At 42.2% G+C, this 20,192-nt stretch overlaps 1 long non-coding RNA gene across 1 annotated transcript in view; it reads left to right on the top strand.

Moving 5' to 3' along the window:
* LOC146838992 (uncharacterized) overlaps positions 1–20,192 on the top strand; it is a 47,607-nt gene that overhangs the window by 5,693 nt on the left and 21,722 nt on the right. The window contains exon 2 of the long non-coding RNA XR_014960754.1: positions 6,075–6,180. This is a non-coding gene — a long non-coding RNA (uncharacterized LOC146838992). The remainder of the gene's footprint in view (positions 1–6,074; positions 6,181–20,192) is intronic.

Genomic DNA, 20,192 nt, shown 5'->3' with positions numbered 1-20,192 from the left:
CCTTGTGGTCCAAGCACTTCTACAGGCTTTAGGCCTTGTGTCTAGTTCAGTCGTGGTTCTTATACCGGATGTATGTCGTTACAACGCACACTTTTACAATGCATGCACTTACAACGCATTTTTTACAACGCAAAATCCATTACAACGCATTCCATTACATAGCATGACACTACAACGCATTTTTAAAAACTACCTTTACAACGCATTCCATTACAACGCATACTACCTTTACAATGCATACCATTACAACGCATAATATTACACTACACTTGCGTTGTAAAGGTTGTTCCCCTCTTATACCACTTTATTGGTATATGGTTTGGTACGCCCCTAGGGCCCAAACGTGTATTTGTGCTTTTACTGTTGAATACTGACTTGTAACTCAAGTACTTCGAACTCCTGCCTCATAAAGAGACTAGAGGGGTGTGTTTTATCTCAAATACATATATTTTGAATATATACCTGGTGTGGTTGTCCTTTCATGTGATCATTCAAGAGATTATAGACTGGTAAAACAAGCTGCTTTACATTCCTTCGAGACTTAGCCTGAAGGCTGCTCTCCATAGCTACCATTAGGATAGCTTTCAATAAAGGCTGTCTTTAACCAATCACCATAAGGGGTTGTTTGGACTGACACAAGGTGCCCACTAGAACTAGTGGACAGCATATATCAGGCCACCTTCTCACACATACGTAGTGAGTCGATTTAAATCTAGGCATTCTAGTATCTTAGAAACAAAAGTGGAACGGATACTAGATGATAATTAAGAGACTGATGCAGCAGAAGCGGTGTAAATCTTATAATCATTCACTATAACCCTGATCTTTCAATAAACAGGATCCTCTCTACTAGTAAACTCAAAAATCACTTGCAGCTCCTCCGATAGACCTCTGGTAGAGCCAATAGGGACTCGGTGATGAGAGACGGGTGCTGTTTCCTCCATGAGGACCGATAATGGAGAAAAGGCGTAACGAGCAACCATAGTCACAATACGTCAATAATTAATCAATAAAGACAAACTCTGAATTCTTATTAAGTTACTTTTATATGAATATTTCAAAATATGAATGGTTAATACACATCTACATAGGAATCATCAATTCTTTGTTATTTCAGTGTTACAGGTAAGTTCACAATAAGGAAACACAGTTCATTAGAAAATACATAAAAAATTCAATAACAGCATGAGAGGAGAGCGAGAGAGACAAAAGGAAATATTTAATTGCAATGTCAATATGCAATCAGACATCCTGATCTACTGCCTACATTACGTGGCTCAGCTAAGGGTGCATGAATGCCATGAATTTAAATCACTGCCCTAGAGCGCCCAGTCCTGCTGCAGTGAGTACATAGCATTTGTAGTACTGGGTTAGGAAAGGTTTAGCTGCGGGGCACCTATGGTTGTATGGCACTGTACTGGGACAGGTTTACCTGTGGGGTCCCCAATCATTTATATTACTGTTAGGAACGGTGTGCCTGTGGGTTCCTCAGAAGTCACAAGCAGGAGACATCTGGTCGCACGTAACACTTTTTATAATAAGGACGTAAACACACTGCATAAACAACAAGTGTAGATTAAAACGCAGGGTATAAATACATCTACACACACACCAATATTAAACCTGTACTAAACACACAAGCCTCAGTAACAGGTACATCATACAAAGACTGATGGACATAATGATGCAGACCCAGAGATAGATGCATAACACAGAAAAGATAAAGATCTTGATTTCGAGTTTGGTGAGCAGGGTACACATTCACAAGCGTGGTGGAGTACTCTGTCCAACATACAGATGGTCTGCCTGACCTAATGCATGTCAGGTGGATTGTTATGTGTCCATCCTTACTTAGGTGCCGTCAGTGTAAATACATCGAACGGCCCATCCTCTTTAAATCTGGCTGGCTGTATTTTTGTCCTATTGGGGACCACCAGGGAAAATGTGACTGTCCTGAACAGAAAAACATTAAGTTTGAACACCACTCCCTGGGAGAAAATTAATCCTGGATAAAACTCCAAGGGTAAATATTTATTTGTTTTTAAACACACACCTTCTTTAGGAGTATGTTTTGAAAAACACCAAAGTTGGTGAGTGGCCGTCTAAAACATGGCAGCCGCTTGCCAATCTTTCCATGCCTTCAGAGCAGCCACCAGGGCTCATCTGACGGACAGAGTGCCCCCCCCCCAGGGCCAGCAGAGATCTCTAAACATGGCAGCCTCTCACCAGTCTTTCCGTGCCTTCAGAACAGCCACCGTGGCTCCCCTGAGGGACAGAGTACCCCCAGGGCCAGCAGAGATCTCTAAACATGGCAGCCACTCACCAATCTTTCTGTGCCTTCAGAGCAGCCACCGTGGCTCCTCTGATGGACAGAGTGCCCCCCCCCCCCAGGGCCAGCAGAGATCTCTATACATGGCAGCTGCTCACCAATCTTTCCATGCCTTCAGAGCAACCACCGTGGCTCCTCTGACAGACAGAGTGCCCCCCAGGGCCAGCAGAGATCTCTAAACATGGCAACCGCTCACCAATCTTTCCATGCCTTCAGAGCAGCCACCGTGGCTTCTCTGACGGACAGAGCGCCCCCCGGGGCCAACAGAGATCTCTAAACAAGGCAGGCGGCCCGTTGGACCTAAAATCAGGCCCAGAGTCTTGATAATTGACAAATAAAAGAGTGGAGAAAAGAAAAAGATAATTAGAAGGCTGCCTGTATGTGACTTACTGTATACGAATAAGTAAATGACAAGACACTGCTGTGTCCCTTGCCTTAACGCTGACTGTTTTTTTCCATTTCCCATATATATTGAGTTTGCTTATCTCAACAATGTCAGCTGAACAAGTTAGTGATTACGTTAAATCATGTCATACTGGAAAAGGATAAATGAATGCTTAAAAAATATTCTGTTGTTTGAAAAAATACAAGGACCAAAGGCCTTAGCTTGACAAATCCTAGCAAGGGATTTTTGTTCCAGCCTTTGTGTTCAATCCATTGCAGGGGCTACTGGGTTTACATCATTTTCCTTTGATGTCCTGAGATCTGTCCTAGAATAGCTGTGCAAACTGGACCAAGTAACCCCTTTTTGTACTTGACTCTCAAGGTAGCGAGGGCGAGTAGTCACAGTTGGAGGATTCCCTGCAGCCAGAAGTTCAGCTGTTTCTTCAATGGATGGAGGGAAGTAATTGGGGATACTGGTGGTGATGTAAAGACCTTGGTGGTGCAGTGGAGTCAGATTTGGAGAACGACAGTCCAAAGTAGTAACGTGGTGATACATGTGTGACTAGCGACCACATTGTGCCTATCGTGGCCATGTTGATGTATGACCACAATTTCCGCCTGTTTTCTTGGGGTCAACAGGCTGAAAATGTACAGCCATTGGGAGTCTTGCTGTTGTCTTTTGCAGTCCCATACATTTTTCCTATGTAATTTCCTTGCTAGGAGTTGATCTTGCTGTGTTTTATCTGTTCCCTCTCGCTTATGAATGCGGATGGCTGTTCTCAATGCCCGCTTGCTTTGCTCCACTTTTCCGCACCGGGTTTGAAATTGGCAGCAAACCCTTTCTCCAGAGGCTCGGTGGTGTTTTGTTTGTTTCCCTATCAAAAGATGGTACACCTCCGTCGCCAGTTTGATCCAGTTCTCAGAAACATTGCCTGCTGTGAAATCTTCGGCAAGTCTTGCTGTGAAATCTTGGACATAACGTAGAGCCTAGATGGTATATCTACATCTTAGGAACCGCATGGCTCTTCTCCATGGAAAGGTCCCTCTCCAAGTGTGTGTTCCCCATGCGTGCATCCCTGTAATATGAAAATGCTAGTCTCCCACCAGCTGCATTGGTATGTTGTGTCTAAGTGCTAGGTCCTGACCAGAACAGAACAACAAGGGGCATTGTTTATCAACCTTGCCCACAATGTTCAGACTCAACTCCAGGAACAGGCAGAGAACGAACGCAGCGAACAGTTTACATGGGAAAGGCACGGACAGAGTTGTTGCAAAATAAAAGCATCTAGTAACGTGTGGAAAGCTGAATCATGACTGAAGGGCCCATGCTAACTTAGGGATGTTGATAATGTCCCCACCGGCCCTGTGACACCCTCCCTTTGGCCAGGCCAGTAGCACTGATGCTAAGAGAACATGTAGGTAAGCAGAGCCAAAGCTATTTGCCATAAACAAAAATAAAGAACAAAAAAAAAAAAAATATATATATATATATATTTTTTGTGGGGTAGTTTAGAATCAAGCCAAACAAAAAGTAAAAATGTATAGAACAGCTTTCAGAAGTTGCGGCTAAAAATGTCAAAAGACCGTCTTGTAGGTTGTTCCCCAAGTCAGACTATGACTGTCCAACAGGAGCGAAAAGATCACGTGTACTGTACAAGGCGATCAGTTCCAAAACGGCATCCGCATCCCTTCCTCCAGAGAGGGTTACCATTCAGTCAAGCAACACGAATGAACAGATGTGCTCCTGCGTCGAAGAGCATTAGAGGGCAACCTGCATGAAATTTGATGACACTCTGCTGTAAGAGGTACTGCGCAGAAGCACAGGTACTCACATCAACCAGAACTCTAAGAGTAGCTGCATACATCAAGCAGTCGTCCCCGGAACAGTCCTGGTTGTGGGCCAACAACACACTCACCAACAGTTCATAATCCAGGTAAATGAGAGATGTATTGGAGAGGCATATATCCAGGGCCCAATTGAAGGGGCACCGGCGACAGTAGAATACAGGTTGCACGCAGGTGAAGTAGGCGTAGCGGAAGTTGAGCTGATAACTGATGCCCAAAGTGGCTAACGGCAAGCATCCAAAAAGCTGCTGCATTCGTTCACGGTACAGCCGCAATTGTATGGGGCTAGGCTGAACCACAGGACTGGCAGCCATAACGTAGTCGGCAGAAAAGAATCAATGCACCGCCAACCAGCAAGAGCGGTATAACACCAAATATAGTCTGAAGTGATGACACCAGGCCAGATCCCACAAGTTTGAAAAAATGAGCCAGTCCTTCGGTGTCAGACGCATTAAATATTTGGTGTATTAACTCCCCAAAATGGAGTGGGAGATTTGTATTCAGCAGTAACTGAATCTCACTAGAAGTTCTAGTTTCTAGCCTCCTGCAATTCGAAGGTCTCTCTAGCGACTTCTTGTTGAAGCAATAGCGCTTTGAGTCTGCTTAACTTGTTGAAGTCGGTTTCCAAAGTGGGAATTGAAGGCCACAGCAAGGTATCAACAACTCCCTGTGGGGGTGGAAAGAGAACATTGCTGCAGCATGTAACACGTTGGGAAACAGTTACTATATACAGGATGCCTTCCCGTAAGCCGCAGCAATTATGGTTATTCAGGATAAGATAACTACAGTTAGAAAGTAAAATTAGCGTGGGAATTATCGTAGGGGCTGTAGTCCTTTTTAAAAAACAGGCCAAATTAGGGGCTTACACGTTGCAAACACCATGCAATTTAACTTGTTTACATACTAAGGAATTTCCTACAGTAGAATCACAGTCCTCCCCTGTAAGGAATACTTCCTTCTCCTCCTATTGACAGCGGAATTGAAATTGTAACAACCATAATTCATGGAGAAAAGTACTACCAAGCGATTCGTACCTCCTAGTCGGATAATGCTTCATGCATGCTATGAATTGGAACAGGGAAATAGGTAATGATATAACCCGTTGTATTAACCAGACCGAAGATTTGGTCTCAGCTATAGTGAAAGGTAACTGATCCAACTTTTCAATGTGTAACATAGTGTATGTTGCATCTTTTATAGACATAAGCTTCTGTTTATCTGTCAGATTAAATGGTAAAAATAAGGCAGAATCATTCAAATTATCCCATGGAACTTTTCCATTCTTCAACATTTGCAATGTCCAACCAAACTGTATTACAGACCGTAATTGATTTTGACTATGGTATAGCACAGATACATAATTTTGTACGATATCAATCGCAGATGAAACAATATTATCTAGTGTGTAAATCCGAGAAGAGAAGACAAAGTGTGAATGCTATAATCAACCCTATTAAGAAATTTGCGTAAATTATCCTGATCACATTTTTTTTCTTCTTTTTTTTGTCCTCATTAGTGCAAAAGGTGAGATATAGGAAGACAGCTATCCCTCTTTTCAGAACTTTACCACCTTGGGAATTTTCTCGCCTAATCCGGTAGATGGAAAACCTTCTCATTTTGAGGTAAGTTTGTGTCTTACGATCTCCAAATTCACCGGGAAAGTCCTTCATGGTATCAATCCCAGAATTTGTTTATTGCATTGTGTGTAATCATTGGACATTCCTTCCTACCCTACATCTACTCTCCGTCTTGGAGTTTGTTCCTGTCCCATATCTCCCAGAATTTCGTTTGTTTACTTCCCTCTCTGCTTAAGTCCAATTTCTTAATTTTACACACTGAGGTCAGCCAGTCCTTTAATGTTGGGGTATTTGCAAGTATCCACTTTATGCATATCTTGCGTCTGGCGAGAAGAATTAGCACAAACAACACATTGTTTTGCTTGTCGTTTAAACAAGGTACAGCTCCGCTATCACTCATAGTTCCAAAAATAAGTATATCTGTGTTTACCTCAATGTCTTGTCCCAAGACTTCACTTATAACCTTACCCACGTTGGACCAGAACGGTTGGAGTTGAGGGCACTGCCGAAACATATGGATGTCGTTTGCCTTTATTTCTCTACACTTTGGGCATCTTTTCACCACTTACTTGTTTATCTTTGTCAGCCTTTCTGGCGACCAGTATGCCCTGTGTAGTGTAAAAAGATGTTTTTTTCTAAGAGGTGCAGATTTTATTACATGCCATAATGTAGAAAAGGATACTTGCGTAGATGTTGTAAGTCCTTTAATGGCAGATCTTTCTTCCATAACTCTAGTGGTAGAGTAAGATCTTCTTCTCCTGCTTGGATCATAAGCCAATACCATTTTGATACTTCCTTTCGCACTGGATCACTTTGTAGTTCTATCTCCAGCTCCATATTCTCCTCCTGATATTTCTCCATGCCTTTTGCCCAGCTTGTCAGTTGGTAGTACTTGAATCTTTCAATTTCTCACCAGTGCTCGTTTGTAGAGAGTCCCAGCTTGTCAAAGCTCCTGCTTGTATCAGCTGTCCCCACTTTGTTATACCTGCGTTCTTTATGGGGACTGGCAGAACGTCTTTCACACATTCTGGAGTACTTGGGGATTCCCAGATAGGTGCACAGGTACTATAGAATAGAATGTTTAGTACTTGCCTAATCTGTTACCAGAGTTTACAGGCTGCACCTAAAACTTTCTGCTTGATTTTTTTTTTACGTACTTTGGGTGGCCGTACTTGTATAGACAGAAATCCCCTTCCATTATCACTTTATAATATGGGGCATAGATAATGTTCCTTGAGTTGTAGCCTGATATTCTTGAACTGGAAAGCCCTGTAGTAATATAGAAGGTCAGGGCTAGCGATACCTCCTTGATCTTTTCTCCTACGTAGTTTTTTCCTGGCAAGTCTTACTCCTTTCGAGGTCCATATAAATCCATTTAGTTCACCTTGTATCGTTTTGATCCACTGCAGTTTAAATTCTAGAGGGATAATATTAAAAATAAAGGAGAATTTGGGTAGGATAGCCATCTTAATTGCGTTGGATCTCCCCACCAAAGACAATGGTAAACTACTCCAGGTTCTTAGCAGCTTCCTTGTCTCTTTCACTTTAATCTCAAAGTTTACTTGCGCAATTTCGTCAATGTTTTTAGTATCTCTATTCCCAGATACTTAATTCTACTCTTTACTATGGGAGAGGGGTATTCCAGTCCATGATTTCCGTTTTTTGGTGGTTGACTTGGTACCCCGAAAACTCTCCAAGTTCATTTAGCAGGTTTGTAATATTAGGTAAGGATACCTTCAGGTCATAAGTAAACACCATTAAGTCATTTGCATATAATGCCTCTTTCTTTTCCCATCCTTGAAAGTTAAACAGGGTTATTCCTTGTAAAGATCTTATGGCGTTAGCCAGGGGCTCAATATATAGGTTGAATAAAAAAGGCGAAAGTGGACAACCTTGGTGAGTGCCTATTCTGATTTTTATTTCTTTAGTAAGGCTGCCACTTATCAGAATTTTTGCCACTGTGCTGTGTATATGTTGATTACTGCTTTTAAAAAATTCTCTCCGAGGCTAAATTGAGTTATTACTTTGCATAGAAACATCCAGTTTACTCGGTCAAAGGCCTTCGCGGCGTCAAAAGTAAGAATTGCGAGAGTAATATTCTCGTGTGTGGTAATGTCAATAGTTTCAATCAATTTGTGTGTACGGTCATGCAGTTGTCTCCCCTTAATAAATCCTTTCTGGTCTCTATGGCTCAAATTGCTTGTAGTATGACCTAATCTTATTGCCAAGATCTGCGTGTAAATTTTATGATCATTATTTAGGAGGGCTATAGGTCTGTATGATTCACACTTCAAAGGGTCTTTTCCTGGCTTTGGGATTAGAGTAATAGTGGCATCATTCCAGGAATTAGGAAGAGTTAACCCTTCGAGAAAGATCTTGTTTAGCAGAGTAACCAATATGGGGCCAGTATTACTTTTAAGACCATATATAACTCGTTTGGTAGTGCATCTGGGCCCGCTGCCTTCCCTCTTTTTAGTTTTTTTCAACACCTCAATCACTTCTTCTATGGTTATTTTTTAGTTGAGTGTTTCCCTATCTTCTGATTCTAAACTAGGGACACCCAACTTGCTCAGGTAGGAGTCAGCTTGTTTGTTAGACCCCTCCAGATCCTCATTATATCAAGATAAAAACAGTGAATTCCTTCTTGATCCCTGAGTCATCTACTTCCTGTTTACCCAGATTATCTTTTTGTATTGCTACAATCTTATTTCTATTTTGATTAGTTTTAATTTTCCATATTAGGAGTTTGCCACTGCCTTCCTCATATTCGTAGTTCACTAGCGTAACCATCTTTTCCTAATTCTTTCATCTAGTATATTAGTCAAATCATTTTTTTCTCATTTAAATCTTTTTCTATTTTTTCCTGATCTTGTGTGTACATTGCTACCTCAAGTTTTCTTTGTTGGTCTAGAATTACGGCTTCTAGCTGGCAAATTTTGTGTCTAACCGTTTTATTCCTTAAAGCAGCCAAACCGATTAAAGACCCCCTAATCACTGCTCTATAAGCATCCCAGACTTTTGTATAGGGGTTTGGTTGTTAATAATAATTTCAAAGTATTCTTCGGTTATTGATTTCAGCTTGTCTATGATTTGCTGATCTAGAAAAAGGGTACAGTCTACGGTCCATCTAGATGTTACCTGGGATTTCCCTGTTTTTATTGCCATATAGACCGGGGAGTGGTCAGATAAATGTGCAGATATATGTTCGACCTTTTTAACACTATTATTTAAGATTTTATCAGGAAAAAGTCATTCCTCGATGCATGACCGTACTTTTTATTTTTAGAGGTGAATCTATTACTTTGGTTACCTTTGATCGTCCACGTATCCACCAACCCCAGATCCTCTATATATCTTTTCATCCATACTCTCATTTTTGGGAGGTTTAAGCCTTTACCAGTTGGAGATCTATCCTTTTTAGGGTCTAGTAACAGGTTAAAAATCCCCTCACAAAATAATTGGAACTGACACTTCCATTAGTTGAGAATAGAGAGCTTGTAGTTGGGCTGGGTTATCTGTGTTTGCGTATGTAAACAATTGTTTTGATCACATTCATTAATAAATAGATCTACTTTTTATAAACTGTGTACTTTGATTTTGGGCTTATTGTTACATTCCCTTTGGGTGTATGGAGAATCTGAAATGCTGGTAGCTAGTATTATCATTGGATGATTTGAGAATATGGTAAGGAGGTTGAGTTAGCTTTATTTTGTAGTCCACAGGAAACCCTTTTTGTGATACAGTTATCTGTGTTTGGACCCTAGTATCCAGCAATAGTGTATAGGTTTCCATCTATTTTAACTTTAGCTATTGCCCATATTCCCTTTGGATCTGTTAACTCTTCTATGATTGTTGCTTTTGCTGATTTTTTAAACAGGATTGCCACACCCTAAATGCAACACATTTCATTGGTGCAGACGTGGCTGTCCACCCACTTTTGGAATTTCATAATTTTGTCCCATTCTGATTTCAAAAGGTGTGTCTCTTGTAGAAGTATGACCTCACTGTTTGATTTTTAAGTATTCCAATATTTTATGCCTTCTCTTCCTTACTCTGAGGCCGTTCACATTCCAAGACATAATGTTCACCATTTTACTGACCCTGTTGTTCGTTCATGGACTTTCTTGATCCTTACTGTGAAGTCCATTCTATTGACCCTATTTCGGATCGTGTTGAGACCTTGTCTTCCCTGATAATTTGCACATCGGACTAGAATTTATTTTAGTTTTTTCCCACATGCCCCCTTTACCTAGTGAAAAAATTGTACGTAAGTTGAGTGAGTCCCTCCCCTTCACCCGCCCCTGGAGAACCCTCCCTGTTTTCATTGGACAAACCTGGTTTCCCCTATTTGAAGGCCGCCCTCTCTAGGCAAGGATCTTAGTCATAATTATTTTACCCCAAAATATACCTCTATTTCTGTTGTGATTTGAATTGCTCTACAAAGTTTGATACCTCTTTAGGCTCCCTGATGTTGTACATCTGATCCCTCCACATAATTTTCAGTAGGGCAGGGAATTTCATCTGAACCATTGCTTCCAGTGCCCTAAGTTCTTATATATATTTGCCAATCTCCCACTGCCTACCCTGTGTGGCTCTTGATAGGTCAGATCGGGTTCTGAAATTGTAATCTCCTTTAGTGAAGGTGCCTGCTTTCAAGGCTTCACTCAAGATTTTTTCCTTCAGAGTGTATGTTTTAAAATTGATCAGAATTCTCCTCATGTTTTTTCTTAGTTTCCCTATTTTGAAGGGATCTCTATGAACTCTTTGAATGTCTTCTTCTAGTGTTTTATCATCCACCCCAGGGATGAAGTCTTTCATAAGATTAATCACAAAGTTCTTTATATTTTGCCCTTCCAATCCCTCTGGTAGATTTAATATCCAGAGGTTATTTCTTCTCGCGTTATTTTCCAGCGACTCAATCTTATCTCTTAGCTCCTTCTCATTTGATTTTAAGGTGTAAACTTCTCCCTGACATCCGCGACCTCTTTTCCAAATTTTCCTACTGTTGCTTCTACCACAAGTACTAGGTCCATTAATGAATTTACTTTTCTTTCAAGCGCCTCGCATGTTTGTTTAGAGGTAGATTGCTTTTCTTCTTTTTTCCTTAAAAATGTCCTTCTGACGGGCACCGATTCATGTTGTTTCCTTGCCTAGAAACGGACTGCTCAGCCGGCCACCATGTACTGCGCCTCGAAAATTATCAACCACAATCGTATCCTGATCAAGTTGTCGTAAGCGGAAAGCGGCTTCAATTTGGGACAATTTCAAAAATTCATTATATGCAACATACATAAATTGTTTCTTACGAGGGGATTTCGGCCCTAAAAGGAAGTTGAGCAAATCTATGTCCCCATTTAAAAGAGACAAATGTTGTTTGACAGATGACAATGTGGAATTTCCCAACCTGTGCTGGCATAATTTACCTACTGAGTACGTAGTACCGGTATGTGACAGTCAGGTCTACTGAGCGTAAACCCGGTGGAAGCATTAGAAAAACGTAATTGACACGCATTAGTACTTATTGACCACATCCACCAGCCAAATTGATTACTGTTGGAGGAGTTAATAGTACCATTTGGAACCATGTCATTTAGGGAGGCCATAGAATAATTTTTGTAGTGTGGCCATGCGCCTTACGCAGCCAATTGCAGAAGTGAGGGAGCATTCACATTTTTTGTAGCAGCTAAACCAACACATGTAGTCTGTTGCACCATGTCATTCAAAAATATCAACTGTGATGGAATTAAACAAGCACGTTGTAATGACCCTGGACTTGCCAAACTTTGGTACCCCATATTGATTTCAAAGCAATGGTGTCCTTCCAGTAATCATACCCCAACATAAATTTCGAACGTGTTTGTGTATTCAGTTTGTAATAAAACAATTTTGGGTTTGAAAGATTATATCCAGAAAAATATACAAAATTATTTTCCTGTGTCGGTAAACTCCCTTTAAACGTGTTGGACAATGTTCCCATTGTGTATAATTCACTACAGGTCTGACTGTATTTGTTTTGTGTAAATCATGATGATCATAATGTTGGAGACAGAATAAATCAGCACAGTTTGCAGAATTTAAATACAAATCTTCAGTCTCAAATGCTGTGTAATATTTCAAATCTAAAAACAGAGAATGGACTGTGTTGACATCCCAGTCATCTGAATGTATTCCTGGTGTGATGACATCACCTAAAGAAATTCGAAACACGTATGGAATTTGAATTATCTCAGTCGGACCATATATTTCGAATGGAATTTTGTTCCAAACTATACGATTGCTAACTGGAAATGCTGAAATATTGACAAATGTTTGATTCCGTTTCCTTTTATGAGACGAAGTTTGTGGGGAAAAAACGCCATCTACCAGATGGGCTGCAGAGCGTTCAGGTAAGTAATGGCCATTATTAGAAAGAAGAAGACTATCACAAAACCAATCCACATAAAGAGAGACACCATCGTTAGCACCATCCAGATGCACGTCCAAGGAGGAACCAGATAAGTTCTACGAAACCAGGAGATGAAAATGCAAATCCAAGTTGGGGGCTCTTGTTTAGTGGAAGCTGTAGAAGTTAAGGAAAAGTTATGTCTGTCCATATAATAACCACTGGCACCCAGGTGAACCAAAGGGGGCTGTTCTGTATTAGAAGAGGAACGGATTTCAGTACTAGGCAGTTCAACTGTAAGATCAACAGGTTGAGAGGCATATTAATGTGCCATTGAAGCTGATGGAGGTACTGACACCAAATCGACGGGAGTCTCCACATCACTTTCCAGTTGTGTAGTTGGCGGTGAAAGCAGCCGAAGTCATCAGACTCAAAGAAACATCCCGACGAGGAATGCTTGTAGACCCACTATTCAGAATCGGCCATATGATGTAGCTTGACATTTTCAATAGAAATAAATCGGTTTTCATTGTGGCCAGGCAAAGGAGGCACAATCACTGTATGTGTACACTTTAATCCAAGAACTGGGTCAGGTGCACGATAAGAGGGACCAAATTATTTTTGTTCTCTAGCTTTTCTCTGACCAGATAACCAACTTTAGGAAGCCAGCCAGTAACAGGGATCAGCACCGCTGCTTCAGTGGACGAGGGCGAATGCCAGTGTGTCACAGGTCTTTTGTAGTTCCTGTAACATAGGAGAACGGTTACCTACATCAAATGTTGCGGCAGCTGCCACAACGTCTAGACCATCAAGTTCTGGCACATATATATATTAATGCCAAAGAGCATTTCTTATGGGGTCCGCCCACCCAGAGATTCGAGACATTTCGAGCGTCAGCACTACGTTGTGGCCAAACCCAAAGGAGTCTAGTGCACAAATCCACTGCAACCGAAATATGTTTATATGCAGTGTCAGACGTCAAAGGACCGCTTGATCAAGATAAATCCAACCAAACATGTTGATTTGAAATGTAAAGCTGTGTATGAGGTGGATGTGTAACTGTAGAGGGCTTAATATGTTGACAAATGTCACAAGAAAGTACATATTTATAACTCTGTCTGTATAAGCCACGCCACCAAAACCGTTTCTGTAAAAGAGAAACTCTCGCAGAGACTCCAGCATGTGCAGAAGCCATGCCTTCATGTGCGGCAGTGATCAAAGGAAGTCTGTAGTCTTCGTTGGGAATCAGCCGATCCCCAACGGATGGAATAGTTGCAAATGGAACTTGATCAGAAGATAAGTGATATGAATATTTTGAAGCAAAACCTTGTGGGAACATGTTACGTCCTTCGTCGCAGCAATAGCCACAAGAATATCACTATCAATTTTAGTCATGGACCTAGTAACGGCTGCTACTGAACATGTGGCAACTGCCTATTTGGCTGCCTTATCAGCCAAAGAATTACCAACTGCATGTGCTCCCACATGCTGATGGGCAAGAATATGAATAACATGTGTAAGTGGCAAACATTCCTTAAGTTAGGCCACTCGAACCCAAAGTGTTTTATGCTTTATTGCGCTACCTTTAGAGTCTCGATAATCATTCTGAGACCAAAATAATAAATTGTCATTTGAAGCCTGCACACAGTAGAAGGAATCGCACACAACAAGAGTGGGCACATCAGGATCGGTGAATTCTAGAGCTAACATCAAAGCACCTAGCTCCGCCAATTGTGTGCACAATGGAAAATTTAAACTCACCATCAACAATTGAGCCTGCCACTATAGCGCAGGCCGCCGAATAAGCATGCTTAGACCCAATGGCTGGCTGAGCAGAACCATAGGTATAGATCATACATTTGTATTGATCAAGAGGAAGCAAAGACAATGGAGAAGGATGAACATGTTCATATTGTAAAAACTCCTGTGTCTGCAAAGAGGGATCAAAGATAAACGTGACATCAGCCGATGTCAAGGAACTTGCCCATTGTATCCAATGGGGATGTAAAGCTTTAGAATTCGGAACACTCGACTTTGTCACTGCTTCCAAAGCAGGTACAAGCGAGACCATAAAAATGTGTTTTCCCTGCGCCAGAGAGCATTCTTTCAGAATCGCCATCTGCACAGCTGTCAAAAGATTTTCAACTCTGGAAAAGTGCATTTCCGCTGATGTGTACAAATGCGATTTGTAAACTATTGGTACTGTGTCACCCTCATAGAATGTTAAATAAGTGAAACCTACAGTCCCTGGCACAATTCTTATGACCAGGTTTGTAGAATTGTCACTTGTTAACAAGAAGTTAGCCGCAAACAGATCAGACTGCAAAGACCAAAGTATTTCAGTGTGTTTTGGATGCCAGCTGGAACACGAGAAAGTGGGTTGTATCAACCCGTAAAGCAGTTTGATACGCTGGGCATAATCAGGACTATATGTCTTCCAGAAGTTTAAAAATCCAAGCAAGGATTGCAGTTTTTTCAATGTAGATGGAGGTTGCAATTGTGCACATTTCGCCAGAAAGTGGAGGGCCAACCCCTACCTTAATTATTCAGTTTGTATCCCAGGAAAAGTACCGACAAGCAGGCGATATGGAATTTTGCTAAGTTGAATTTGTAACCCGAGTCGGCAAAACTCAGTATGATATGATCTTTGCGCACAAGATGCGGTATTAATTCATCATCCGTCAAATAGATGTCATTGACGTAACAGAATGCATTAGGATCAACATCATGCAAAAGCGACACTATACATGCTTCAAAAGCACCAGGACTATTCTTATAGCCCATAGGCAAACGCATAAATCTTTTTTGATTGCCGAGAGCAGTGAATGCTGTCCAGTAACAGCTTTCAGTAGTCAAATTGTGACTATAAAATCCATTGGAAATATCCAGTGTTTTGTGTTGTTTGCGAACTGTTATTTACTAACACAGAGCTTTGGTTGTGCTGTACTGCAAACGTACGAATGTCTATCATATAAAACAATATGATATGAACCGTCTGGTTACGATATCGGGAAAAAAAGGATTATTCATGGATGAAACACAAGGTTCAATGACACCCTGATATTCCAATTGGGTAAATATTTCACTCCCGGATGCTTTCGTGTCACGCTTGATCCAGTATTGTTGGGGCTGTGGCATAGATCGTAAATGGATTTCATGTTCCGGTGAATCTTTATCCCAGCCCACTTGATTACGATGCACAGCCGGCGCAAGGGCTAACGCCCATTCGGCCGCATAAGCTTGTTTAGCCTCGTCCAAGACATAACGTGAAAAACTGGGGAGTATTGCGTACTCACCTCGAGAAGAAGCTAAGACAAATGGTGGAGGCCAATCAGCCTCCACCTCCAAAATGTCATAAGAAGATGTACGGTTGTCCCAAACGACTGCCTAAATCTTACATTTTATATCACCTTCAATTTGTAGGCCTATCTCATAAAGCTTATCAGGGGCTGCAACTTGTGTGTCTGCCATTTCCACTGTTATGCACATGACAGTTGCTTTCACCTCCAGACATTGGTGGAGTGCCTCCTGCACTATGGTAACTTCCGCCGCGCTGTCTAGGAGTGTTACCGCCCATGTCCAGTCGAGAAGCAGGGTTCTCACCATCTGAGGCATTGGGGCTCGATACGGAGGTGGTCCCTCTTGTTTGGTTTTTACGTCAAACTGACGCTGCGGATCACGTTGCTGTGGTCCAGTCTTGTCTGTGATCTTGTCGCTCTCCGCCACCAAATTGTTGATCCAATGTTTCCTGAAAGAAACGAGGATCAGAAACCTGAAACCTCTCGGTTGCTTTAATAGTAGAGCAGTCACGCAATTCATATCTACACTCTGAAGTTGTAGGCGGCCAGGAACTCGCACGCGAACCAGCACGTGACCCTTGCTTCTGTTGTTGCTGCCACTGATGTTTATTCCAAGCCTTTTTGGGAAAGACCGGATGTCTCTCCTTCTCAGGAGGAAGCTTTTTTGGAGAGGCTGTGTTAAATGTCGAACTCCCAAACTATTCCAGCCCAATGATTTATACACATTCACAATAATAAGCAGCATCTCGCTTTGCTTGTTTACGTCAGCCACAGGTGACAGGTGTTGACGTACTTGTAAGCTAACTGCCTCACCTTTGAATTTGGCAAGAATCATATCTATGGATAGTCATATCTATAGGGAACATACCCACTAATCTCATCCCTAATTCCAGGGCTGACCCAGCCCATGCTTATCTTGAACCTTCTTTAGAACGGTCAGTAAAACTGCCATGGAGGGGGTGCCAAAGCACAGCAAATAAACTGCAGCAAACACCGTCCCCCAGGTGGTGCAATCAGTTAGATCTGGACTTATACCTTTCGGTAAACTTATCAGCAAGATCCTGTGTTTCTCAACAGGGGTAGTGTGTGGAAAAACAGCCTCAAGTTGCTCAAATGTTTCTGCTAACCAAAACGATAAATCATCCCTATTCTAAGAATACTTGCCCATCACAGCATTAACCATGACGGGCTAACGACTATACTGCCACCATGCCCTGGTGGTTGTGGATCAGTTCCTGCTAGGGCCACTTGTAAAGTACGAGACATATATTGTATAACACTTCTGTGTATATGATTCAGAGATGTGTGTAATTGCCTGAGCTCTGCGTGTGTAACACAAAGGTAATATGGATGTGGTGTAAAGCCTGCCAAAACGGGCAATATCGACCCGTCGACCGATAAAGGGCCTAAACGGACCACAGTAACAGGGCGAGGAAGGGTGCATTAAAACATATGATATGCTCCCAAGCTGACAATGGAACTTCAAGTAAGCTATAAGGGCGGTACCACTGCGGAATCGCAGCTCGTGTATATTCATGAATTAAATAAATTATCATCTCCTTCTACTGCCGCAAATGTAAACCAAGTGTAAAAAAACTTCGAAGCGGTATGCCGCATTCACCTCAACAACAAATATAAAATCACCGGCAGTAGGGACTCCATGCTGAGTCAAATGTGCTGTGACCGGCACCCGGTTATGTGCTGCAATAGCTACTGCCATTACTAAAACAGTATAGAAGAAACCAGATAAACGGTAGCGCAAAATTGGGCTCCATTGAGAACGACAAAATCTTTTAAACTTTAAGCTTGAAAAACCTATAAATCTAATATAAGAGGTGAAACCCGCACACCACGGATGTCTCCGTAAACGGTTAGAGTGTATTATGGACAAGCACTACTTGGGTGCCTTGTGAATAAGAACCAGACCAAACTTTGGAGGAGCCATGTTGCAGGGATTCTGCCCATACACAGAACTATGCGCAGGATTATGGGACCTCAGTGTATAGGGGCTAAGCCTTCCCACCACCTTAGTGCCCACGAGGCCAGGACTGACTAGCTATAGTGTCTCACTTGCTCTCCTACACACTCACAGAGAAGCAAATGATTAGACACCCCAGAACACAACACTTCTGACTCTCACAGGAATCGCGGTAACAAGGCAAAACCCTTTCGCTCACACTCTTGTTTTTGTCCACAATAAAGTCTGACAGAGACACTAAATAATTTAGAATATTTATTTGAACTATTGTGCTCTATAATGCAGTATAAGTGCCACAACAAGCAAAAAAATGCAAAATACAAATATTGTCAGCATAGCAACAAGGCCATATATCATGAAGGGAGATGTCATAATGGAAAGACAATAGAGAGAAGACAGTTCAGCCTAACTCCCCTCCCCTTGCTAGGAATTGGTATTATTATATAACAGAAGAGCTCTGGGCTTTTTCAGCAGACCCCATACCTTAGTGCCTAGATGGTAGATCTAAATCATAGGAACCGCATTGCTCTTCTCCCTGGAAAGGTCCCTCTCCAAGTGTGTGTTCCCCATGCGTGCATCCCGTAATATCAAAATGTTAGTCTCCCACCAGCTGCATTCGTATGTTGTGTCTAAGTGCTAGGTCCTGACCAGAACAGAACAACAAGGGGCATTGTTTATCGACCTTGCTCACAATGTTCAGACTAAACTCCAGGAGCCGGCAGAGAACGAACACAGTGAACAGTTCCCAAGTGAAAGGCACGGACAGAGTTGTTGCAAAATAAAAGCTTCTAGTAACGTGTGCAAAGCTGAATCATGGCCGAAGGGGCTCATGCTAACTTAGTGATGTCGATAATGTCCCCACCGGCCACTTGACAGTCCTGCTGGGTGGATTTCCAGTAGTTGGCTTCCTCCGGCCCCCTACAGCTGCTAGGTATGTGCAAGACCTTGCTTCTTCCAGGACAGCCTCGACCTCCTGTTGGATAGTCAAAATCCCTTCTCTTACTTGATAGGCAGGCAGGCTTCTAGGCTCTTCGGGACAGGTACACAGCTTCTCCAGCAATTAATTCAGCCTGCAGGTGATGTCCCTTCAACTTGGATGGACTGTCAGGCAGACACCAGCCCTGGTGGTAACAGAGGACTTTGAACTGGGGCATAAAAGAGGGATCGATGGTCCCACATGTATACACAGCTGGCAGGCAGGAGAGGTAGTTTACTCTGGCACACACTCACATTCTGTGTATGCAGTACACAGCCTACACACACCAACATGCTTAACACGCACTTGAGATGTTAGCGCAAAGCCTGGACAGGGACATAGAAACAGAGCTTTACATGAGTGGGTAAGTAGGATGCCAATCCAATGATCCTGATGAAAAGATCTCATCAAACTATTGATCCTTACAACAGGGTGTGTTGCCCCCACCACTCTAACTGTTGAACCCATGACAGTCCTCTGTCTTAAATACGGGCACACTTGGTGCAACCCTCCAGGTCACAGGACAGGTCCAAGACCTCTCATAGTCCCTTGTTACAAGTTGCACAGTACTGGGGTGGCAGAAAAATCTCATGTAATTATTTTCTGTTACTTCGTGATAGATTTGCCCAGTAACGTACAATTGCAAGGTGGACGCCATGGAATGGGGAACTGCAATGAGGAGCAGATTTTTCTGGTCGTCCAACCACACACAATTCGCCATTTCATGGGGTTTTCCCCGCTATTATTAACCACCTACTTTCATCAGGTGGCAGATATAGGCATGTGGTTGGTTGGGGGTGGCGGAAGGAGGGGAGGGAAGGGGAAACGTTTTCTAACAGGGCGAAGCATTGTGTGTTCCCCCAGTTAGTTAAAAACCAGCAGCTACTGCTGCAGACAAAGTCTTATGCAGCTCTTCCGTCAAATATTTCCGTCTGGAAAAATCATGTCATATTTTTCTGCGCCTGGTAAATCCAGGTGCAGAAAAACCTAACAACTGATAATCAGCTGGAATTAAATTAATACATGAAAGTAAGCTTTAATTACTTTGCGCTTGACTTATAATCAGGGCCATAGTTGAGGGATAGGTCAAGGCGTCGGGTTCACAACACACAATAGATTAGCGTGAAGCCGAGGCCAAAAATCAAAAGTCAGGATAACAGATACATGCAGTTGGCAACTCGGCAGGGGAAAACGCCTGTTGTCAATGGAGGGGACATTCTCATCCCAGAAGTCTACATTACAAATGAATTAATAGTATTTTTAAAAAGTAAATCTGTTTTGTGCCAGCCCATATGACTTAAATATCTGCCTCTGGGATTCTGTGTTACAACTCCACAGGGCACATGTGAGTTATGTGAGCCTATTAAAATGTTGAAAATGCTCACTCTTTCATCCGAGTGCTCTCACGTTACAATTCTTCGC

Source organism: Triturus cristatus, chromosome 4_2 (assembly GCF_964204655.1).
Source record: "Triturus cristatus chromosome 4_2, aTriCri1.1, whole genome shotgun sequence".
NCBI lineage: Eukaryota > Metazoa > Chordata > Amphibia > Caudata > Salamandridae > Triturus > Triturus cristatus.
This window is presented reverse-complemented; position numbering and strand designations above follow the sequence as displayed.